Source organism: Peromyscus leucopus, chromosome 14 (assembly GCF_004664715.2).
Source record: "Peromyscus leucopus breed LL Stock chromosome 14, UCI_PerLeu_2.1, whole genome shotgun sequence".
NCBI classification, from domain to species: Eukaryota; Metazoa; Chordata; class Mammalia; order Rodentia; family Cricetidae; genus Peromyscus; species Peromyscus leucopus.
Window position 1 is genome coordinate 61,467,099 of NC_051075.1, and position 25,327 is coordinate 61,492,425.

Genomic DNA, 25,327 nt, shown 5'->3' on the forward strand with positions numbered 1-25,327 from the left:
AGCCCTGAATGTGAAAATGTTTGAATGTATGATGTCTGAAAACTGAAGAAATTCTCTTTCCTCCTTTCTATCAAGTCACAGTTCTCACAGTAAACAATATTAGCGCATGTTTGATTGTTTTAAAAATGCATAATAAAAAAAAACTGATACTGAGGGAGAATTCACTCCCTGATATGTAGTGAAGCTGGTATATGGTGCTGTTTTGTTGTTATATTAAAGAAATACTTTCTTGTGTTGTTAACCAGCAAGAAGACCAGGAGTTGGAGGTTTGGAAATACCTCTCTACTGGTTGAGCTGGGTTGGGTGTGGGGGCGGTTTGTTATGAGGATGGAGGAGAAGTTAGACATTGATTGGATGGTGAGGATGGGTAGTTATGAGTTTGCTCTGAGCAATCATAAAGGTCATCTTGTCTCTTCACAGGCCCCACATTTCATTGGGTTGGGAGCTACGTTCTGTAGAGGCTTCTGAGCTTGTGATAATAAAAGGTCAATGACCCCAGGAGCTGCTTTCTTCTGGAAATGCCCTTTCTTTAACAACAGGCTCAAAATCATCCCTGAGTGGCTTTCCTGAAACTCAAGTTGAGAACTTTTCTTTATATGAGAAATTTAGATCTACTGTGTGCAAGCTTTAGCAAATTTCAAAGCTACTCTAATTTCCCATCATCTCTAACTTAGATTGTGATACAATTATTAGTGAATAATAGGGAAATCCACAAAACAATTAGTAAATTATTTTCCAAAGGTCAGAATTATAGAAAGGACTTATCATTCAACTCTTTCAGGCAATTCTATTGAAACTGACTGTTCATAAAATGTGAAAGATTTCCATTGTAATAGTAAAGGCAGAAAGTCTCCACTCCTTCTTTATCTTAGACAAAAAGATTGTGTTGCCCTTGAATTTATCAATCCATCACCAAAATTCTGATTATAGCAAAATTCTATGTCATTTTAAACTACTGATGCATAAATGAGCTAAAATATAATTTCTCCAAAGTATCTAAAATATCCCTAAACTTCTTCTCCAGATTGTTGGACATTTTAATTTCATTCTCTTTTGGCTTGCCTGCTCCATCCGGCCAGCCTAAACCCACACACATGTACACACATCGACAAATAATAGTATTTATGTGAGTGAACTCACATCTTTAATTGAAATCTCCCTCGTTTCCTGTTAACCATAGCCTGGCCACCCACAATGCTTGTTCAATTCAAGAAGTTTCCTGCTTATTTAAGCAGGATCCTGAGGCAGAATTTGTGGGGGATTAGCACTCTAAAGCATCCTTTCACCATGAGTCTCAAATCATTTTACACATTTTAATTCATGTTTGGAAAGCCACAGAGAGAGGAAGTTAACTGGCATGCCTCTCCTTAAATAGGAAGAGATTCAAATAGATTGGATATGTTTAATTCAAGCATATCAAATCAAGCATGAGGCACTTTAAGAGCAAATGCTTCAATTTCTACCTAAAAGAGTATTATTCTCATTCAGATACCAAAAAAGGTTTATAATTAGTTGTTCCAAAGTAAGGACACAGTCTCACAAACAAATGGTTTATTTTAATTTTAAAATGATTATCCCTATATAGGCTAAAAAAAAGAAAACAACCACAGTGAAAAAAATCTGTTTATAATCAACATATAACTGTAATTTTACATGTGCCTTATAACATGAAGGTCAGTAGAATCCTTTCTTTATATGTATGAAAAAGTATAACATACTACATATACGAATGAAATTTATTAAAAGTGTATCTGGTACACCCTGGCTAACAGTCCATAACAATACATCAATAAACCAATAATTAATGTAGTGTGTAAAATGAAACAAAACAGAAAATTCTGTTTTATAAGTGTTCTAACATGTAGTGGGATTGAACGCCAACATGCACAGAACTTTGATTTCACATATGATGATGCAACAAAGAAAAATAAAATGTGTACATTAAGATCAAAAACAGAGGATGAAACACTTTGAATAAATGAGGTAGCTGTCTTCCCCATCAGCTTTAGCAAGCATCAAACAACTGAAATGCAATGGATTTTATTTTATTTTTTATTTATTTAAGAATTTGTTTATTCATTTTATAAACTAACCACAGATCCCTCCTCCCACTACTACACAAGCCTTCCTCCTCATACTCCCTATCCCTCCTCCAAAAGGGTAAGGCCTCCTATGGGGAGTCAACAAAGCATGGTTCATTCAGTTGAGGCAGGACCAAGCCCAAGTCTAATGTATTTTAAAGAGTATTTCTCATAAAATACCCATCCCAAAGTAACCTCTCTAATCTCCCATAGTTAAAAGTAAAATAGACTTGCATTATTTTAAGGCATGAGGAAGAATACTGTTTGTCATATTTTCCCTTATTATTATATTTCTTTTAAAAAGAAAGAGAAGATATGATATTTTGATGAATAATTAGAAAATTCCTGTATGTATATATAGAATTCACATTGGAGCAAACAAAAATATGCAAAAAAGTGTATATATATATGAATGAAATAATTCACAGGCAGGGCCATGATAGGATGAAGTGCATATAATTATACAATTATATAAACAGAGTAACAAAACTGTAACATAGAAGCACCAAGTGAGAGAGGTTTAAATGTCATGATTAGAAACCATCATTAAATACAACCAAGTATAGTTCCAGGAGATTAATTATCCTTTCCCAATCTAAGAGCCTCCCAATATCTGTTTGAGGCTTTCCTTTGAATGATCCACTGAAGAGGCAGCTCTGTGGTAGAATGCTTGCTTTTTGTAAGAGAGGCTGTGAGTTCAAAGTCCCAGCACTGAATTTTAAAACATGCTTAAATATACTTATTGAAAAAAATGAATGATTAAAATAATGTATGTGTATAGTTACAGTCAATGATTTCTAATACATTCTCTTGTAAATCATCAGTCCATTGTTGAATATTTCCATCATTCATAAGTGAGAGCCTGAACTTTTCATTAATTTTAATTGATATCATTGTTTAAAAATGTTTTTTTATGTCATCTTAGCCTTGATCACTCAAGCATTATAACAAATATCTTCGCTAATTCTTCCTTTTTAAAAAACATTAAGTGCAGAATGGCCAGATTATTAACTTAGTGTGTTAATGGATCATCTCTGAAGCCTGTGTTTTTAAACTATCAATGTTTAAATCCTGATTTTGTTAATATGAATCTGGTGATTCTATGGCAAATTGCTAAACCTCTTTATAGTCTGCTTTCTGATGAAAATGAAAGCAATAATAGTGTTCATGCCTAACATCAGTTATAAAAGTTATAAAATGCAAAAATTTAAAGTATCTAAACAATTTCTAGTACATGTACTAATCATTTTTATCAATGCAAATAGTTTTAGAACTGTGATGTGTATCGGGAGCAAATTGGTATGTTCAGATTTCAGTGATAACACATAAAGCTGAAAAGAAAAAGGCATGTGTTTCAAATTTAAGTGTTTTAAATCTAAACAAAGAAACAGTTTTCCTAGTAGCATACATGAAATGATTTAAAGTCCTTTTCAAACTATGTTAATTGTGAGGGAAGCACGTATTGGAAAACATGTATCAATTTTAAAGTGGTTCAGTTTTCTCCTTTTACTCAGAAGCATATGAATGGTGAATTTACAAGTAGCAGGACATAAAAGCACTGAATTTGGAAAATGGTGAGCTTGAATTAAGTGTGAACCAGTGTCTAGTTGCAGGAGAGAGTAGCAGTGCAAGAGCAATCCTCAGGTGGCTCCAATTAACTGCATCCGGCAGGATGTCAGTCACTGCTCGAAAGCCTGTGTTTGTATATGTTCAAATTACATCCCCTTTGTTTGGGAGCCAGAAGATGTGTCTCAGCAAAGTCCCACCCACAGCAGCAGACATGATACTGTGCTCAGCCCTTTGCATCGCTCCAGCATGAACTCGCTGAACTTTGGTTGAACTTCCCTGTGCAGCCAAGAACATTTTTTATGCAATCTACTCCAGTTAAGTCTAATTTGTATTTCATTTCACAACCATGTCATTTAACACAAACCAATCAAAATAGATTTTAGAGCAGCAGCTGATCTAAAACCTAAATGATACTCCTTCTACCCACCAAGGACATAATTTCTGTTTCTGAAATCCATGCTTAGGCAGAGAAACAGGCAAGCATCTCCATAAATAGAAATCCTTGCTTTCCCAGCTCCTGAATTGTCCTCTCTTGTTTTTGGAAATCTTAAAGATTTGTTTCCTCCCTAGGAAGCCATTAATTCTTTCACTATCCCATAAATGGTAGAATATGGTCCATTTTCTCAACTTCCAAGAAGCAACGGTTTTCCTTATGTGATTATCAGCCATGCATCTTGCTGACTTGGTTGTGACAGATTACATGTTAAGACAACTCTCTTGTCAAGTAAGAGGGCACTGTGCCTAATTTTTTTAAAAGGATTCTTTGCATTCCAAAAAATGTAGCCTTTTGTTAACACAATTGTACGGAAGATAAATCTTAGCTGTGCAATTATTTCTTGAAGTTCAGATGGCCACACATAAATTCTTTCCTTGGATTCAGCACATTTTTAAGTTATCTGGTAGGAACATTAAGTCCTAAAGTATAGACAAGGTTTTTGGTTTTTTTTTTTTTTTTTTTTTTGAGTTTGTCAACTGGAGGAGGTACTTTCTTCTCTCTTTAAATACATTTCATATTTATTGTGTTTGGACGGGCTTTTGAGTTGTTGCTACTAGTTGCCAAAGCACATTTTTTTTTTTTTGCAATGTGACTCCTAATTTGATATAAAGTGAGTAGAATAAATGCATTTTGTACAAGTCATAAAACTTTGCTCTTGGCTGAATCACATTGTCAATAGTATACACAATAAAAAAATTTACCTGTTTTCTGTCAATTTAGACATCTTCATGACAGATGAGAATATGAAGATTTCTTTACTGAAAATTTTCTAGAAAATTTACTTCCCTGAGAATTGAAGGATATTTGTATTTAGTGGCCTCTAGCATTTGTGAAAATAATTAGATGAGCATTTACTTGATAAGATGCTAACATGGTTAGTTTTCTATTATTGTGATAAATATCATGATGAAAGCAACATATATATGTGTAAATATATGCATTTAATTTGTCTGACTGTTTACAGATGGCTAATGTCCATGATGGCAGTGTAAAAAACAAAACAAACAAACAAAACAAAAAACATTGAGGGCTCACACCTTGATCCACAACCATGAGGCAGAAAGCAAGTAGAGGAAATCATGCTATTCTTTAGATATCTTAAAGCCCTGCCCCCAGTGACACACCATTTCCAGAAAGGTCATACCTCCTAATGCTTAAGATTTCAACCCATAAGAAACCAATTGTTCAAATATGTTGGGACATTCTTATTCAAACCAACACATTCCACTCCCTGCCTGACATAGGCTTCTAGCTACATCATAGTGTAAAATGCATTTAGTCTAACTTAAAGGTCTACATAATCTTTCTTAGTCTTAACACCATTTTAAACTACAAAGTCTCATCTGTGACTCAGGGTGTTGTGACCACATCATGAGACCCTTAAGCAAGATCACCACAGAGCCAATATCTGATGCAAAACACACAGGGGTTTACTGATAACAAACAAGCTCAGGCATGGTCTGGGTCTAACACTCCACACAATGGGTGGAGGAGGACGCCCTGAGCTCTAAGGGTGAGGGGTTTTTAAAGGGAAAAACCACAAGAAGGGTGATACAAGCCTTAGTCTCATATGATTGGGTGAGGGTGTGTAATCTTTGAATTTACTGGTTGAAGGTTACAATTATCATTTTGGTATCAGGCCTGGTCAAGTACCAGGCTTTGTCCTTGAGCTGCCATGGGGGTTGGCTGGCCTCACACGTTCACATTGACCCATGCATGTAGCTCTAAGTTGGTGAAGGGTCCCACACAGTAAACTACTGGCTGAACCTTGAACAGTCAGAGTAAGTGCAGAAAGGAAGCTACTGCAAGTACTGTTATAGCCCTCTCAAAAATTGCTTGCTTAATCTCAGGAAACTGAAATTGAGGCCTGATCTCTAAGAGAAGACTGAGCAGTCTGTTATGGCATCTGCTTGGTCCTTTCAAGGGCAGTCTATTAATTGTATACCCATAAACAGTCAAAAAACAAATACATACTTTCCACATACAATGTCACAGAGTACACACTGCCATTCTAAAAGGAAAAAGAAGGAACATAATGAGGAAATACTGGACCAAAGCATGACTGAAACCCAGCAAATCAAACTCAGAATCATGTAAGTCTATGTCTGATATCGGAAGGCTTTATTGACTCTGCTCTTGTAGCTTTGCTGACCGTAACATGCTTTTTCCTCCTGGGATGGTAGCACTTTTGCTATTCAGCTTTCTGGAAGAAATCCCATGGCCCTGATATTTCTAGCATTGTGGGTTCTCCAGTGACATTCAGGCTTCACTTTCACAGTCCCAAGCAATGACTTCTCAAGGCCTCATTACAGGGACTCCTCTGCCATATTCCTGGCTTCAGTGGGTCTCCTTAATCTCAGAAATGGATCCTGAAACCTCTTTACTTTTGAATACTTATGGACTTTAAAGCCAAAATCATGTGAACAACATTGTCAAGTCTGACTATGAAACTGAGGTGAAACTTGGCACCCTTAAATTATATTCATAGGAGTTTTTATTTACTGTTATGTTTTTAGGAGCAGAGAATGTCTCATGTGTTTTCTTTCTATAAGTTGAAAGCTTACCTGGGTGGAGTCTTGCCCTCAGGGCACCTCTCTCATTATTTCATTTCTAGTCAAGCCCTCTCTTTAACCTTCTAATCTCTTTCAGCAGCATGAATTGTCTCCAACATTAAATTTCCTGGTGCTTCTATTCTTTTTGAACTATATATTTTATGTTTCTTTGTTCCCAACTTGCTCATTTTCATTGTAGACCTACACAAGGTAGAGTCCACTTTCAGGTGAAGGAGTCAACATTAGGCTGCCTGGAAATCTCTTCTACCAAGAGAATTAGTTCATTACTTTTCAATTTAACCTCTGGTAAATTCTTAGGACAAAGGCAGAAAGTAAATATGATTCCCCTGTAAGACCCCTTGAACTTGGGTCTTTATCATTCACATCACTCTGTGCACTACTGTCTTCCAAGTTACTACTGAGATGATGGCTCATTACAGTGTGCTTACAGTGTCCAACAGTTTCTCTAGAGAAAGTCCCCAAATCTTCCACATGTATTCTAAAACTACATGGTCAGCCCTGACACAACAATAGCCCAGTCACTAATACCTATATCTATCTTGGTTACTTTTTTACAGCAGTGATAAAACACCATGATGAAGACAACTTATAAAAAAAAAAAGCATTTAATTTGTCTTATGATTTCAGTTTGGTAGCGATCATGTTGGTCATGCAAAGGAACAGCTGGAGCTATTGAACATCATGATCAACAACCATGAGACAGAGAGCAAGCGTTGGGAATCACATGGTCTTTTCAAACCACAAAGCCTGCCCCCAGTGACATACCTTCTTCAGCCTGACCACATCTCCTAATTGTTCCCAAACAGTTATGGTCAACTAGGAATCAATTATTCAAAATCATCTATACTATCACATGTACACTCAGAAAGCAAATGCTGACAATTGTCCAAAAGGTCCCAGCTGTCACAGAGTGTTTTTTAAGTGCCCTTATTCAGACCTTTTGTTGTGGTTATCAGTAGTAAAAGGCATGACTATTTCATTTTATGTGGACAAACCAGTATTTTAATGACGACTTGAGTTTGGGAAGAGAGACTAAGAGTAGATATTTAAATTTACCTTTGTCTTGCAATGTATGTTAAACTGTTGCAAAGGAGAACTTGTAAATATTTGAAAATTTAGTCAAAGGTTTGGGGGTTCATCTTTATTATTTTCTTATATTTCTGCACTCAAATTTTACTTCATAGAATGGTATACCACGGTTTATATGAATACATGTAGTCAAGGAGTAATTCATTCCTAAAACTATCACTGTTAAATAACCTATAAAATTAAAAGCTGATGATATCCATTTACTATTTTCAAAGAGCTGTTGGGCTGCTGGCAGAAGAGAAAGGTGAATAGAAAAGATAGGAGATACTTGTGGAATGAGGTTGAGAAAAGGATGGGTTTGGCTAATCACTAAGTGTTTCCAAGAGCAAGATGGAAGGAAGATAGGAAAAGGGGAGACAGAGGAGAGGAATGTAGACCTATAGTTAGGGAGATAAGCGAATGGAACCATGAAGCTTGAGGAAGGGAGAACACAGGAGCTGAGGGGAATACCTGGTACAAGTGCCTGTGTTGTTACTCCACTCTTGCCTATGCTGTCTCTATTGCCTGTTTCTGATCCTAACTATAGTTAAGTAGTCTGTTATTCCATCAAGATAGCCACGGCAATACTTATCGTATTTCTTACTTTAAAATACTCAAAATTACTACTTCCATCCAATGTTGCAAATATAATATTAAAATAACAGAATAGTTATTTTATTATATTTTTAGACTTGTTAAAAATAAGAACAAGGGGAATCAGCAAGTTGGCTTGGAAGGTAGGCCTGTGGCCTCCACATAAATGATATACCATGCATGCAACCACTTTCCCACATGTATATCCTATCAATAATTAATACAATGTACAAAACTAAGAGAAAGGCAAAAACCAACTTGTAAAATAAGTTCAGAATGTTCTGATAGATGCTCATTAGTGACTACTGCTAGAAAGGCCCCCAAGACCATAAACTTATTCACAATGAAGTCAAAGTAATCCTGAAGGCATCCTGCGATCCTGAAATTGCTACAACAAAAGTGGTCTATAAAGGGAATAGAATTCTTTACCATCCATACTCTAAGTCATATAGACTCAATTCCCAATAAGTCACCATTAAAGCAGAAAGGTGTAGAAAAGGTACACACCCAAATTCAAGGATACAATAGCTAAGAGACAAGATATTTTTTCCATTACCTGTCTTCTGCATAAGTCTCCAAGGCTTGCAAATTTGATAAGAAACTACTCACATTTTTAGAGTTTTAATAACATAGCTTTAACACTTATTCAGCTATAATAGGGACTTTATAATATGGCAAGTAGTGCATGCGGATGAGAACAACTAGGAACACACAACACCGACACCATAGATATTTAAAGCACGAGAACGGCTTCTTTTACTGTTGCCACTCATGGGGAATATTTGGGGTCCTGCAAGAGTATATTGATTCTTTCAAATGTGCTGCCTGGAATGATCTTTTCTTTATTCCATTTGACCCTATATCTTGAACGATCTAAAACTTTTTAGCATTAACATGCTGAGAAACAGTCTTGGAGCACAGGGAAATTGTGAACACATACTAAAATTATATCCAGATATAGCATATGTTATCTAAAGTTAGCAGATTTACTTTGCATTAATCGAAAAGGCTGGAGAATCAGGACGGAAAGGATGGCTCAGGTATTAAGATCATTAGCTGTAATTTTTAAAAGACATAGATTTGATTCCTAGTGTCCACATGGCAGCTCACAACTCTCTGCAACTGCAATTCCAGGTGATACACTGATCTCTTCTGGCCTTCATAGATACCAGGCAGACATATGGTACACAGACATACATGCAAGCAACATCCCCATACAAATGGAAATTAACTGTATTCATTGCTTTTTCACTGCTATGAACAAATTATCTGACAGAAATGATTTTAAAAGATGAAACATGTATTTTGCTCATAGTTACAGAGGGCTCAGTCCATCCTGGCAGCAGCCATGGCAGAGTAGATCAATTTATGTTATGATTTGCCTCAAAATATAGAGATATAAATCCTTTTTTTTTTTTTTTTTTTGGCCATTTATTTCCTCCCAGGACCACAGCCTGTGAGACTGTGCTTCCCACATTCAGGGTGGGTCTTTCTTTTTCTTTTTAGTTAATACTCCAAAAATGTCTACTATATGCACCAAATGGTGTGCTTCATAATTCTAGGTTATTCTAATTACTAGTACAGGAAATGAAAACAAATCATCATTGTAGGTTTCAACCATCTACCTGTTTATCATCTCCCTGTCAATCAATCATCTATATCTGCATCTCTATCATCTGTCTTTCATGTTTTTTAATAAATTGTGTAACATCTCTTTATCAACCATCTATATGTTTATCATCTATCTATCTATCTATCTATCTATCATCTACTTATTTATCTATTTATCATCTATCTATCTATCTGCTTTCTAAAATAGCTTTCTGTCTACCCTTCCATATATATATATATATATATATATATATATATATATATATATCCATATCATAAGATAGATAAGAATTGTTAATTTTGACTTACTTTTCAAAATTTATTTTCCACACTCAAAAATTCATTTTTCAAAGTAATAGCTGTTAAGGGAACTGGAGTGAATAGAAAGCTACCATCCTTTCCCACTGCAATAGTATTTGTGAGTTCTGTTTTTGCTTTATATTTAGTTTTCCCCCAAAGCCTCCACGTTTTGGTAAGAGAGGCAACATTGGATAACTGTACATGCAAATATTATGTTAATTATAGTCACTATTAGCATCATAATGCACATCTCCTATAGCAAGAAATAAGTTTTTTGAGATATAGAAGTGGTTTTCTAACATAGCAGAGTGAAATCTTGTAGCTGTCTTAATGTTTTATTTAACAAAATAGCGACATGTAAAGTTTCAGTCAATTTATACAAGCCTTATAAATATCTTCCTATTAGTAACATATTTTCTATAAACCTTTTGATTATCATTTTATGGTTGATTATTTTTCTTTATGTGAGTATTTTCTCATTATATTAACACTTTAAATGCAAGGGAAAGCAAATACTAACAATAGTAGATATAAACTACAAACACCCACAGTGAGATATCATTTTCAAATAGCTCTTGGAGTATAAAGAATCTCTCAAATTTAAGAAAAAAGTCAGTAAATTTTTAAGTTGTCATATTAAAAATTTCTGGGGCTCTATGTCCTTCTGGCTAGGTTCTAGTATGTGTCTACCATCTCACCTTCAGCATATCTTCACAAATATCTTCTTTCATTGTAACCACTGTGAATTCTTGTACTTTATAATATTATTGAGGGGAGATTTTGGTTCCCATACCCATGGAGTTGAAATATTGTGTAGTTATTGGAGATATAAAACATGGAAATATTTATTTTGTTCGGTTTAAAATAGAACACATTACTCTCAGACTTATTGGCTTATATCTGAACTTAAGTGGAGGTAGCAGAATGCATTTGAAAATGGTAACACAACGTAAGTAAGGTGATGAGCCAGAGCTGGCACTATATTGGAATGAGGTACCTAGGTTCTTTCCAGGACACCGCTCCCATCAGCTTCATTGCATAGACGTGCCCTGACGTAGTCACAAAGGTTGAAGCAAATGTAGACCTGATTGACAGACATCACACTGTTCTATGGAAACCAACTGGTTTAATATATTAAAAAGTTAATGCATATGTTTTATTTTACTAATTGATGAAACAACTAGAATGAACATCATGTTGACATTTATACTTATATAAAAAGTAAATAGTACTTGTATGATTTTAAAGCAAAACAATATTGACACAGATACTTCATTTATAATCCTTTGTTGAGAAGAACATAATTTTGAACAAATAAATTCTCAGTACGTAAAAGTTCTAAACCCTCTCTCTTCTTCAAGACAAAATGCATTTTTCTATTTCCACAAAAAAAGAATTGTATAAAATTTATTTAATCCACAAGTGGTGATATCTAGAGGTAATAGCATGTCTCTCTGCAAAATCTACAGCCTGTCAAAGAACTGTAAATAAGGTAGCAAATTGTGGTCTCTTCATTGTCTAGTAGAATGTACAGCAGTGCCCAGTTCTCATCATTACAAAGTCTACTAGCTCAGGCTTTTTCCTTTTTTGGTTGTGGCTTCTAATTTTAGTTTCTAAAGTGCACATTTCTAAAGGACACATTTACTGTGTCCTGTAAATCAGAAGACAATTATTTTGCCACACATCAGAATGCATTCTGACCAAGTCTGCTATTTCTTTTATTTCAACCTGAAAAAAAATGAGACTAAAACATTCTGAGAACATTTCACTAATAGGCATGTCTTAACGTCGCAGAAGATTACTGTCATCTTGGTGACAAATTAACCACAGCAAGCCACTTGGAATTTAGACAACAAACAAGAAAAACACACACACACACACACACACACACACACCCAATGAAACCAAAAAATCCAACAATTTGATCTGGTAAGCTAATCTGTTAGAAATGAGCATGAAGTGGTGATTCCCTCCCATTTCATCACAACAAAATTAGGAGAAGTTAACTGATCTTCACCTTGGTAACCTGATCATGTCATCCAAGTTTCTTTTTAAAAAAAACTTTCTCTTTATTCTGTGTTTCTTCCACATCATGCCTCCAGATCTGAATCTCCCTTCCCCCCACCCTCCACCCCCATCCCCTGCCCACAAATGAAACAAAATAAAATTTAAGAGAAAAAAGGAAGAGGAAGAAGAAGGAGGAGAAGGGGAAGGGGAAGGGGAAGGAGAAGGAGACACGCAGACATTCTTTCATTGGAGTGAATCATTGGTCTGGATTGAAGCCCGTGGTCTCAGCTACACCATTAATGCTGGGCCCTCAACTGGGACTCTTCCTGGACATCTCACTGTTGCCCTGTGTCATGGAGATCTTGCAGTCCTGGGGTCTGCAGGGTTGAACCCTCCCATTCTCTGCTCTAGTAGATCACAGTCAGTGTTGGTGTTGAGGCAGGCCAACTCATAACACTGGATCTTAGTCTGAGTGGTGGTGTCAGGGTTGGTCAGCTTGCCAGCTCTCCCCTATCATCACCACCAGGGTGAGCTCTGCAGCACTGTCCCGATAGTGAGTTCATCCCCTGCACCACTTGAAGTGATGAGCAAGGGACAGGGCCAGTTCTTCTACTTTCACATCCTCAGGGTCGGCTCTCCCCACACCTATGCCTTCAGGGCCAGTTCTACTGTGTTGCTCAGGTAAGGTGTAGGAGCCACTCTCGGAGTTTTGCAGTTAATGAAGGGCAGGGACAGCTCTCCTGCTCTTATACCTGCCAGCTCTTTCACCTGCCTCAGGCATTGATGTGCAGGCAGGGGGAAAAGATCTCTTCCCTGTCCATACAGCAGTAATGGGGACAGCTCTCTCATGTTCATAACATCAGGGCTGCCTAATCCATAACATCACCTAAGTTTCTAATAGCTCTTTTCCACTAAGGAGTCTTATTAACTTTAATCTAATGAAAACCAACCAAAACCATATCCCCAATTCAATGGCAATTAAATAACAATAATGCATTTCTTCAACTAACAGCTGTGTTTCCTAGAAAGTGACTGAATCTCAAATTGTTTAGTATTTCATTTATGTTCCATACCACCCAACAATAAATAAGACACTAAATGGCATGTGTCTTATAGGATGTTATTAGGGTGTAGCCATTCTAGTTAAGCATCTAATTCTAAAGAAAGGTTATTAACACAAACTCAAAATTAAGCCTTTGTTTCTGCTGAGACAACCCTAGTTCCTTCTTGTGTGACCCCCAGTCCCCAGTCACTGAACACTTGCTTCTGGGACAAACAGTAATACCATTTGCCTCTTCAGAATCTTAAACAGTGCATGTTCAGCCGTTGCATATGTGACTGCTACATGTCTTCACTGTAAGCACTGTAAGCTTCATGCCTTCTTTACATTCTTTGTTTGCATTCTTTGTTTGATTACCTCCCTCCTATCGCTTCCTTTCATTCTGACCCTCCCTAGAATTCTAGACAGAATATTTGAGAATTAAAAATGCTTCTCATTCTTGAGAATTTCATACATGTATACTATGAAATAAAATCTCTCTCTCTCTCTTTCTCTCTCTCTCTCTCTCTCTCTCTCTCTCTCTCTCTCTCTCTCTCACACACACACACACACACACACACACACACACACACACACACCTCTTTCCATCTCTAACCCCATAACATCTTTCCACATCCATATTTGTTTACTTTGGCTTATTTGTGTTTTTCAATCATCCACTAAGTCTGGTCAGTGATGTGCATTCTCTTTTGATGATGTGGCTATTGAGAGCAAATATGACTCTTACTCACTTGTGAATCAGTGAATATTTCTGCAAAATAACTATTTCTAAAGTCAATCTAATACTCAGAAAGTTTGCAATAAGATAAGCCTCAGAGAGGATCTGAGACAGCCATAAGTGATCATCCCTACTAGGGCCTTTTCAGCAGTAACTTAAGAACATCACAAAATGTCTGAGTTCCTGTGGTCTGACTCATAAAATGATACTTAAATCAAACATCTGCTTTATGTCCAAAAGGGTTGAACTCAATGAACAGTAGCTATGGTTATCTATTTTCTTCCCCTGGACCACTCCGTAAAAGTCCAGCATCTTACACTGATGCAGCAAACTAAATAAGGCTCTAGTGGAAGTCTATGTTGTCTCCCTTCTGGAAACAGTATTCACAAAATAAAACATTATTTTTTAGCTTTGTTTTCTGCTGAATTTCTAAATAAAGTGTGGCAAAGCTGGAAAGAAGCATTCATGGCAAAATGTATTTTATATCTTTCTTTAATTTTTAAATTTACTTTTGAGAGTTTTATATGGGATTATCATATATTTTCCATCTTTCTCTGTTTCTACCACATTGAGCCTACTATGCTCAATAGAACCCATTTGACTGACTCTTAAAGGTCTTACATTCAACTGTGTCTTCTTGCCTGACTTAGCTCATTTTTCAAGTCAACTCCACAATGGCTCTCCTTTAGTGTGAACGCTACATCATCTGCACACATCACTAGCAGCACATATTTTCTGAATCTGTACTACCTATTCTACTGTTAGTATTGCAGACATTTGTCTGAGATCAAATCCATGCTGGGCCTTGGGAGGTTCTAGTTACCCACAGGTGTTCGAAGACTACTTGTAGACTCCACAAATAGATCTGATATATATCGCAAGATACATTGACTCCTTGAGAAAAGGTCTCACATTGAGACTCTACTATAGCTTTTAAAATTAAATGAACATAACCACAAGGCATCACCACAAGCATACTTCAAACACAATATTAAGAAATTATCACAAACCTATTAGCTTAGTGATTTTTTCTCCTGAAGGCTAAAGACTGTAAAGGGAAGAATTTGGGGAATCCTATGGAACAGGAGAAGGAAGGACAGCAGGAGCCAAAGACATCAAGATCACCACAAGAAAACCCACAGAACCAACTACACTGGGCTTCTAGGGGCTCACAAAGACTGAACTGACAACTAGGGAAACTGCATGGGACCCTAGGCCCTCTGTATACATGTTACACTAGTGTAACATGTTCTTCTTGTGAGATTTCTAACAGTGAGAACAAGGGCTGTTTCTGCCTGGGCTGCCTGCTTTTGAGACCCTTTCCTCCTACTGGATTGCCTCATCCAGCCTTAATAGAAGAGGAGGTGCCTAGTCTCAATACAGCTTGATATACCTTGGCTGACTGATATCCATGGGAGGCCCACCTGTATTTGAAGAGAAACAGTGGATTGGGAGTGGCCAGGGGGTGGGGATACAGGGGAGGAAATGGGAGGAGGGGAGGGAGGGGAACCTTTGGCTGGAATTTAAAAACAAAAAAAATTTAAAAAATCTTTTTAAAAAAGAATTAAAATAGTATGGACACATTTATAAATAATCCCTCTTTCTTAAAATAGTAAAAAGAAAAAAGTTAAAGTCTTAATAAAGCAAATACAGAATCTTTCAAAATTTTTCCTGAGTTCTTCATATATTCAATTTCTACTTTTGAGTTTTCTATATGCATAGATATATGTGTATTTGCATATTTTCTTTTCCTATTCTTTACCCCATTCTCACCTTCATTATTATTTTGTTTTAACAGATACAATTAAGCTTTACTAGCACGGCTATCAGTTTCTCTAATCATGGATTTAAATCATGACACCAGAATGCCACTGATCTTAAGTACATTGTATCTTTGAAACCTCAAGCAATCAAAAGGTAGCAAGGAGGGAGGGAAACCTTGGGTTGGGATGTAAAAGCAAAACAAACTTTAAAAATCTAAAAAAAAAAAAAAAAAAAAAAAAGCTGGGCAGCAGTGGCACATGCCTTTAATCCCAGCACTCTGGAGGCAGAGCCAGGCGGATCTCTGTGAGTTCAAGGCCAGCCTGGTCTACAGAGCAAGATCAAGGACAGGCACCAAAACTACGCAGAGAAACCCTGTCTTGAAAAACATATGTGTGTGTGTGTGTGTGTGTGTGTGTGTGTGTGTGTGTGTGTATACATACATACATATATATTATATATGTATAATTAAAATAATATAGACACACACAGGTATGGCATACGATATTTATGGGGAAGAACTTAAGTATATGAAATGATATAAAAATAAAATATGCATGAATCGATGTATTTCCCAGCTATGGAAGTAAAGAACATCCACACCACAATACCCAGTCATTCTAGATACTATTTATATTCATGATAAATATTACCTGTATATGTTTTCATGTTCATTCATGCCAGTCATTGGTTTGATTTCTTACTTAAAACACATTCTGTCCATAATAATATTGTTGCTAATGGGATAGTCACACTCATTTGGTGAGAGTCATCTGTAGCTCAATGTGAAATCTTTCGGCAAGACATGAGGCCCATAAACAAAGGCAAAAGTTGTGCTTCGGCCATAACCGTGTAGAGCAAACTAATACATTTGCCAATTATAATAGAAAGGAAACAAATTATTCTAAATAACCTTCTTACACTCAAAGTCCTTACCCCTAAGTGCAGTAGTACACATTAAGTTTTGCGAACTTTTGGTTCCTTGACACATTAGAGATACAAAATACTTAAAACCAAAGGTCTTTTGGTGTCAATATGCTTTGAATCCATGATCAGAGATACTGATGGCAGTGCTAGTAAAGCCTAAATATTTCTATTAATTCATGATAATGCTTGTAGCTGAGAATGAAATAAAGCATAGGAAAATGCAATAGCAAACGCAAATACAAAGATGAAGGTAGTTACTACTGTTTACATGTACATTATCCTTGCCACTTTATAACCATCAAACCTTATTCATTGTCTGATGAGAGTAAGCATATTCAATATTTATTGCTCTGAGACTGGGCTAAATGCTCATGGTTCCTTTTGCTTGTAAGTGCCTGCTTTCACACATTTAGACTTCTTTACGCTCTTCCCTACTGTGTAGTTAATAGAATGTTCACAAACAAATGGTTCTTGCCATCCTTATGTGTATAGGGTTAGACTGGTTTTTCTTACCCCCATGAAATTCACTCTTGATAACTGGTTTAACCTCTGTAAAAGAAAAAAAAAAAAAAGTAAAAGTGATAGATGTCATCTACTAGTAAAACATTTTAAGAGCTTTGAAGATGCATATTTTGTCACTTTGAAATATTTTTTAAATCTATCTAGGAAACCAAAATTCTTCACCCTAGGTCTTCTTGAATAGATACAGATGTCTGGAAGCTATATCCCATCTGAGACATACAAATGTAAGTGAAAGCGCACCCTGCTTTCAGCCAATGGTGCAGCAGTATTGTTTCTCTCTGTGTGTGATTTAGCATAATCTGAATTATACATTTGGTTATATCAGTGCACATAATATTGCTTAGAGAATTCACCATGCCCTTTCAGTATCTACCCATGCTTTACCTTCTCTTTAATTACTCCCACCTCATTCTGTTCTTGAGCAAAGTATATAAATGAAAATTTAAAATGGATGTGGACTGTACTAATAACAGACTGATGAACTAGTAAGAGGCACATGTTTTAGAAAGGTCTTAGACTGAAAATACACCATATAGAAAACTTGGAAGTAATTCAAAAGACCACATCAGGAAGATGTGAAGAAAGCCTTCTACGCAGACCTTTTTCTTCATGTAAAAATGTCTTTCTTCAACCACTACAGTTTGATATTTGGAAATTTGTATATTTCCCACTTGTATATGTTTGGCTATTTTTATACTTAGAGCTCAAATGCTATGCTTATTTTATATTCACATCTTGAAAACATATGTTTTTTGCTAATTATATAGTGATTTATTTCCATCTGGCACTCTCAAAAGTAACATACAAGCCAAGTCCTGAATGAAAAGAATTCAGAAATTCTATAATTTTGAAAAAGCACAAATAAACATGTAAAATTAAATAAATTCAGAAAATAAAACGTTCTTTTTTAGTCACTACATTATCAAAGGCTTAAAACATTAAATATATACCATTATATTTTCATTAACAATATATTATTAACATATTTGTGTAATTATAAAAAAGTACATTTAAAATATGCAATGCATGCTGAAATATTACTGCTAAATTATTCTTGAAGATGGCATAACAAAGAACTTTTGCATTGTGCATTTTTACATTTTGCATCATCTGGTATTTTAAATCTGAAAACTCATAAAGTTTAAATATATCTGCTCACATGATAATCCTCAGTGGTTCTATTGCATTACATTATAAACTAATTAGCAGAAGCTAAATTTATTTTACTTACAATCATTATTGGATATTTAATCTTTCCAATTCTGGGGGTGAATAATATGATTTTAATGATTTTCATGATAAATACATAATACACCAGCTACATTATAAGCTAATTAGACTTTCTCGGACTGACCCGGTAATATATACTTCTGTTTTCTTTGGGAAAATTATATTTTGCCTTCCAAACAATTTATATAACAAGTAGACTTTAGAGCATAATCCATATGTTAATTGCGTGACTTCCCTACTACTATTAAGTATAGTCACAACTGGGGATGCTTTTACACAATGCACAAAAAATGGATGTATTTGCTAATTTTAAGTATTCTGGCCTAGTTAATGCATCACAGGAAGCATCAAGTTTTATATTTGCTTATACAGTTTCTAGCAGTATGACAGTATTAGTAATTCAAATGTCCAAACCATGTGCTAGGTGTAGACAGTAGAGGGCCTACCTGGGGGCATACCCGACACATTCAAATGTAGTGCTTAGCAGAGGAATCTGGAGTCCTGTGCATGCAGAGTTCAACGGAACCAAGAAATTTAGTCATAACCAGAATTCCAGTCATCATTCCAAGGTTAATTCTATTAGATAGTTTGTGTTCAAAGATACGTAGCCCTAATGCTATCACAATGCCCGAAATTTGCTGAGTTTCCACATCTTATTTTCTGTGAAATCTTCACAAATAGAAATCACATTTTACTCTATGAAATCACTGCATGTTAGCTCAATGTCTAATATATAGCAAGTGGATGAAACATGTCTACTGGACACCTAAGTGACGTTATGGAACTTGATACTAATATTGATACTGATGCTAGAACAATATAAATGCCTACCCAGAACTGTCAAAATACAAAGAAAAAGAGAAAGTCTGAAAAAAAATCTATTCCTGGCCGGGCGGTGGTGGCGCACGCCTTTAATCCCAGCACTCAGGAGGCAGAGCCAGGCTGATCTCTGTGAGTTCGAGGCCAGCCTGGGCTACCAAGTGAGCTCCAGGAAAGGCGCAAAGCTACACAGAGAAACCCTGTCTCAACCCCCCCCCCCAAAAAAAAAAAATCTATTCCTAGCTCTCAGATTGGAGTTTCCACTAGTAGCTACGGCCCTGGACGTTAACACTGGAATGTTTCTGTGCTGGTAGACTTGGAAGAAATGTGAGAAGGTGATCTGTTTGCATGCCTAGTGATGGTGTTCTAGCTTACTCTGTTAACCTTTCCCTCATGAATGCTTTATCAAAAAAAAAAAATGTAATTCATGAATGCCCTCCCTCCAGCTAATACTTGGAACCCTCATCTTCTGTCTTACCCTCTGCTATTCTTTTATGTGTACAAGTTAATAGTTAAGAAATGTACAAAATAATTTCATTAAGACGATAGGCAAAGTATCGAGGGAGGGTAGGCAAGGCAAATGCTGGAAGACGCCTTATATTTTCAGCCTGTTATTATCCTGTTACCTACATACAGTAACTGTGAAATTACAGCTCACAGATCTCCAGTAACCATAGAGAATTCAGTGACAGTTTTCACCACCTCAAATCACTGTTTACACCAAGTTCTTCCTTCCCATGAACCACCCTCATGCACGTAGTGAATGTGTCTGCAGATAGAGAAGTAAGCACATTCCCATGATATGAGAAATGTGTTGGGAGGCTTGCGTGATAACTTCTGATGACCTTTGTGGATGTTTCTTTTATTATCCAGCAAGTTAAGTCTCTACCCCTTCCTTTACCCTTCCCTCCCTCCTTATTTCTCTCCCTTTCTTCCTCACACAGGTACAGACTTCAATCTGGGGAGAGCAAAGCTTTTTCAATCATTGTTATTTCCCTATTTAATAAGCATTTCTTATTCTGGTACATTTGATCCTACTTAGCATTAGGTCTTTAAAAAACACTGAATGATAAAATAGCATTCTATAATATACTGTAATACATACATGCCTGTATCATCTTTCTATGTGTATATAAAACATTATGTATATTATTCATCTACTATCTATCTATCATCATCTATATTTTTATATATCTATCATATGTCAATCTATCATCTATTCACCATGTTTCTATCATTTACCTTTCTAGACATCTATTCAACTGACTGCCTAGTCCTTCACCTACTTGTTTTAATGTGTTTGTGACTGATATATTGATGATGCCTGATTTATTTAGCATATGGCAATTCTTCAGATCTCTGCCTATTATTATCCTAAGTCTCTTTTAAGAGATAACATATACTGGTGACTTAAAAAACAAAAGGGCATTCTTCTTATTCTGTAAGGTAGGAACCTAAAAATGTCAAAGCACCTGAGAACACTACACTCTTAGAATAAAGTGATTTCTTATACATCCTTTTTTCCTGGTGGTTTCTTGGAAACCTAAGTGTTCTTATTCTTCAAGTTATATCATTCCAATTTCTGTCTTTCTCTTCCTTAGGTTTTAACCCGTGTTTCTTCTATTTTCAAATTTCCCTCTTCTTATATTATCTATTGAATAAGGACTGCTCTAATAATGCATATTTTTTTCTTTCTTCGATTACATTAGTAAAAACCTATTTCCAAGCAAAGTCATACACATAGGTATCTCCGATTATGAGGATCTGAAACTAAATTCGGGGAAACACAATTCTATCAGTTTTACCCCATGCCATTGTTTCAATGCTACTGTGGTATTGCCTCCACTGCTGTGATGGGCTCTTATGCTACCAGTATTGTTGCTGCTCTGTTGCTAGCAGCCCATTGTAATGGTTCAGCCTGTTGCCACTTGAGTACATTCACTTGATTCCAAACCCTTTCAACTCTGGCACAGTTATACATGCTCTGATTATATTTGTCTCTAGGAAACCCTTTCAAACAGTGAGAATCATAACTTCTTTCTAATCACATTAGCTTAATGACTTTTCCAGCACTTGCTTGTTTAGATTCTGCAGGCCAAAGGTCCACCAAGAAGACATTTGGCCAGTTCATACTGTGTTCCTTTTCTCTTGCTCCTGTTCCTGCAATCACTAGAAAGTGATCAAAGGTATTCTATGAGTTTAAAAGTCAATAGACAATTTTTAAGATCATAGGGTTTGAATATTAGATGCTTCCTAAATAACTGTAAGTTAAATGACTGGTCACTTTTGTGACTTGAGAGGTAAGAAACAGTGGAGAAAGTTAGGCCACTGAGGGCCTACCGTAAATGGTGATATTAGGACACCCAAGCCTTCCAGTTTCCTTTCTAGGTAACTTTTAAAAACAGTTTTTTTTTTGTTTTTGTTGTTGTTGTTGTTTGGTTTGATTAGGTTTTATTTTTGTTTTTGCTTTTGATTTGTGATTTCACAGTGTGGTGATATTGTGTTCCCCAAAATATTGTGCACCCTAATAAACTTATCTGGGAACAGAGAACAGAACAGCCAGTATATATAGAGTTCAGAAAATGGTGGCACACAGGCCTTTAATCCTAGCATTCCAGAGGCAGAGATCTGTCTGGATCTCTGTGAGTTCAAAACCACACTGGAAACAGCCAGGTGTGGTAACAAGAGCCTTTAATCCCAGGAAGTGATGGCAGGAAGCAGAAAGGTATTTAAGGCATGAAAACCAGGAACTAGGTTGATTAAGCTTTCAGGCTTTCCAGAAGCAGTTCAGCTGCGATCCATTTGGATAAGGACACAGAGGCTTGCAGTCTGAGGAAATAGGATCAGCTGAGGAATTGCAAGGTGAGGAAGCTGTGGCTTGTTCTGTTTCTCTGATCTCCCAGCGTTGACCCCAGTACCTGGCTGCAGGTTTGTTTTTATTAATAAGAACTTTTAAGATTCGTGCTACACCACAGTGATGCATTTCTCCCCAAATTCAATAGGCAGGTCTAAGTGACCGTGGATATAAAACTGTGGACTATAAGTACAAATAAACTTTTTCTTTCTAAGTTGTTTTTCTCAAATATTTTGTCATAACAAAAAACAGCTAACATATGACCATCAAAAATTCATTTTATCCCATTTGGAACTTTCTTCTTATAATTTATTCTATCCCCTCCTAAAATTACTTAGCATTGTTCAAGGACAGGTTTGATATTTTAATCTTCTTTCCTCAAAACTTTGCCTGTCTTATTCAGAAATGCAAAATTTTGTACACAATGTGTGGTTTTAAAATGTGTTCTTATAAAGAAAGATGTAAAGAGCAGACTCATCAGATAATCCGAGTGGGAAGAGGATTGACTATAAAGCTGAGTTGAGAAAGGCTTATTTCCTCAAAACTCATGTATTTGCAGTCTGCAGGTCCACCATACATAATATGCTACATTGTGAGAAAAGAGTGGCAGGGCATGTAAGGTAATTCATCTATCAAACAGTGTGAGTAAACTCTAGCAAAATTAATAATGATAGCTATGATATCAGTAACATTGATGTTCAGAAAAATAAAACTACCATAGCATGATGTATAATTTACTTTTTATTTCTACCATAAAGCATTAACCAAAATTAATGAGGAGAAGTAAGGTTTTTGTGACTTACGTGTATCCCTATCAAAACCTCTCACTCAAGGAAGTCAGGATAGGAACTCAAACAGAAGCAGAAGCAGAAACCATGAAGGAACAATTCTTGACTTGCTCAAATTGCTTCTTTATAACTAAGACCACCTGTCTAGGTGGCACTTCCCACAATCTGGGTGGGACCTCCCACACCATTAATTAATCAAGATATTGTCCCACAAGCCAATCAGATAAAGGCAATTCCTTAGTTACAGTACTTGTCTCCCAGGTATGGTTTATGTCAAGTTGACAATAACAAAACACCACACGTTAAAGCAAACAATAAATGCATGTTCATGTAATTAGTGAAATTCATAGAAAGGAAGAATTTAACAAGTTAGAAGAAGAGCAAGTCTATAATAGTAAGGAAATGCATTCTAGAATACATGTATTCGGGTTAGATGCACGATGTTTTAGAGAAGTCATCACTAGATAGTTGATATCTGTACCTGATATATACTGGAGGCCTTTAAAGTTGCTTATCATGAAGTTTCTTGGCTTGGAACTATTTAAAGTTACCCTTAAACTCAGTCTTTCTTTCTTTCTTTCTTTCTTTCTTTCTTTCTTTCTTTCTTTCTTTCTTTCTTTCTTTCTTTCTTTCTTTCTTTCTTTCTTCTTCTTCTTCCTTCCTTCCTTCCTTCCTTCCTTCCTTCCTTCCTTCCTTCCTTCCTTTCTTTCTTTCTTTCTTTTTTTTTTTTGAGACAGGGTTTCTCTGTGTAGCTTTGTCACTTTCCTGGAACTCGCTCTGTAGCCCAGGCTGGCCGTGAACTCACAGAGATCCACCTGCCTCTACCTCCCGAGTGCTGAGATTAAAGGAGTTCACCACCACCGCCCAGCTAAGCTCAGTCTTTCTGTTGGAAGAAACATAATATGCCATTGTATTTAAATTTTAGCTTTTCTAAAATCACTAACATATCAAGAAGGAGTAAAAGATAGTCTGATGATGAGCTCTTACTCTGCTGGCCTGGTTTTTTGAGAATAATGATAAAATTAGTTATCCTTTTAAAAACCTTCTTGAAATTTCTATATAGAAATTGAGAAGTTTTATTTTCCCTTATTGAGTTTATACATTTTGTTCACAAAACAAAATTTATAAAATAAAAATTATAAAATTAAATTATAAAATATAAAACAAAATTTATAAAACAAAATGCACTTCTTAGCTGGACAGAAACCAAAAGTCATGGAGGATCACGCCTCTAATCTTAGCACTCAAGAGACAGAGACAGAAGGATCAGGAGCTCCCAGATCCTTCTCCTCCTCCACATAACTATTAAGTGCCTAATCTGTGCTATATAAAGCTCTGTCTCAATAACAAAACTACAGGACAACCTAGGGAAAGATATTGCCTATGGATGATATGTGTCATTTTCTTTATATTTCGTTCATTCCTTTAAACAAATGTTATTAAATTGCAACATTTATGAGGTAGTTTATGATGTTTTGATACAAGTTTTCAGTGTGAAATATTTAAACTGTCCTCAACATATCCAGCTCTTCAATCATTTGCAAATTCGCTATGGTGAAAACACACAAACAACTTTCTTCTGCCTTGTTAGTGACATTTTTATTTATAATTATTTGATGAATTTAGACACACATACAATGCATTTTCAGAACATTCACCTCCATTCCTCCCCCTGACATGTTTTATATCCATCTCCCACCCTGACCCCATTCAGGTCCTCTTTTTACTTTTTAAAACCACTGAATTCAGTTTGTGCTGGTCATACACTCTTTGGTGTTGAGCCAACCAATGAAGCATGTTAGATCTAGCAGTGGACACATCCTTAAAAAAAACATAATCCCTTTCATGGGGGCATAGTTCCTCAGAAAGGGTTGGGGATCCTCAAGGATCCTCTTTCATGCTCGAACATTGACTTGGTCTTGAGTAGGACTTAAATGAGAAATTACTGCTGCTCTTAGTTCATGGGTTCAGTGGTCCTGTCCTTTCCAGGAGCCATGGTTTTACCCTGATCTCCCTGACCTCAGTAATGGTTTCTGAGCATGTGAAGCAGGGGTGTGATATAAATGCCCCTCTTAAGGCTGAATCCTCCACTGTTATTTATTATTTGTACTGTAACCAGTTCTGAGTTTCTGAGCTTATTATTATCTATCCCCTGCATAAAGGAACTTCTTTGATGTGATCGGAGAACTGTAATACACAAATTTAGAAAGCAATTTGATAAAATGTACATTTACCAAAATAATAGTATTAGGTTAATCCTTCCAGTCTCTTAATTTCCCAGCCATAGGATCATGGCTAGAATTACAGTACCAACATCTCTTTGTGTTGATGGCACAGGCCTTAACTCCA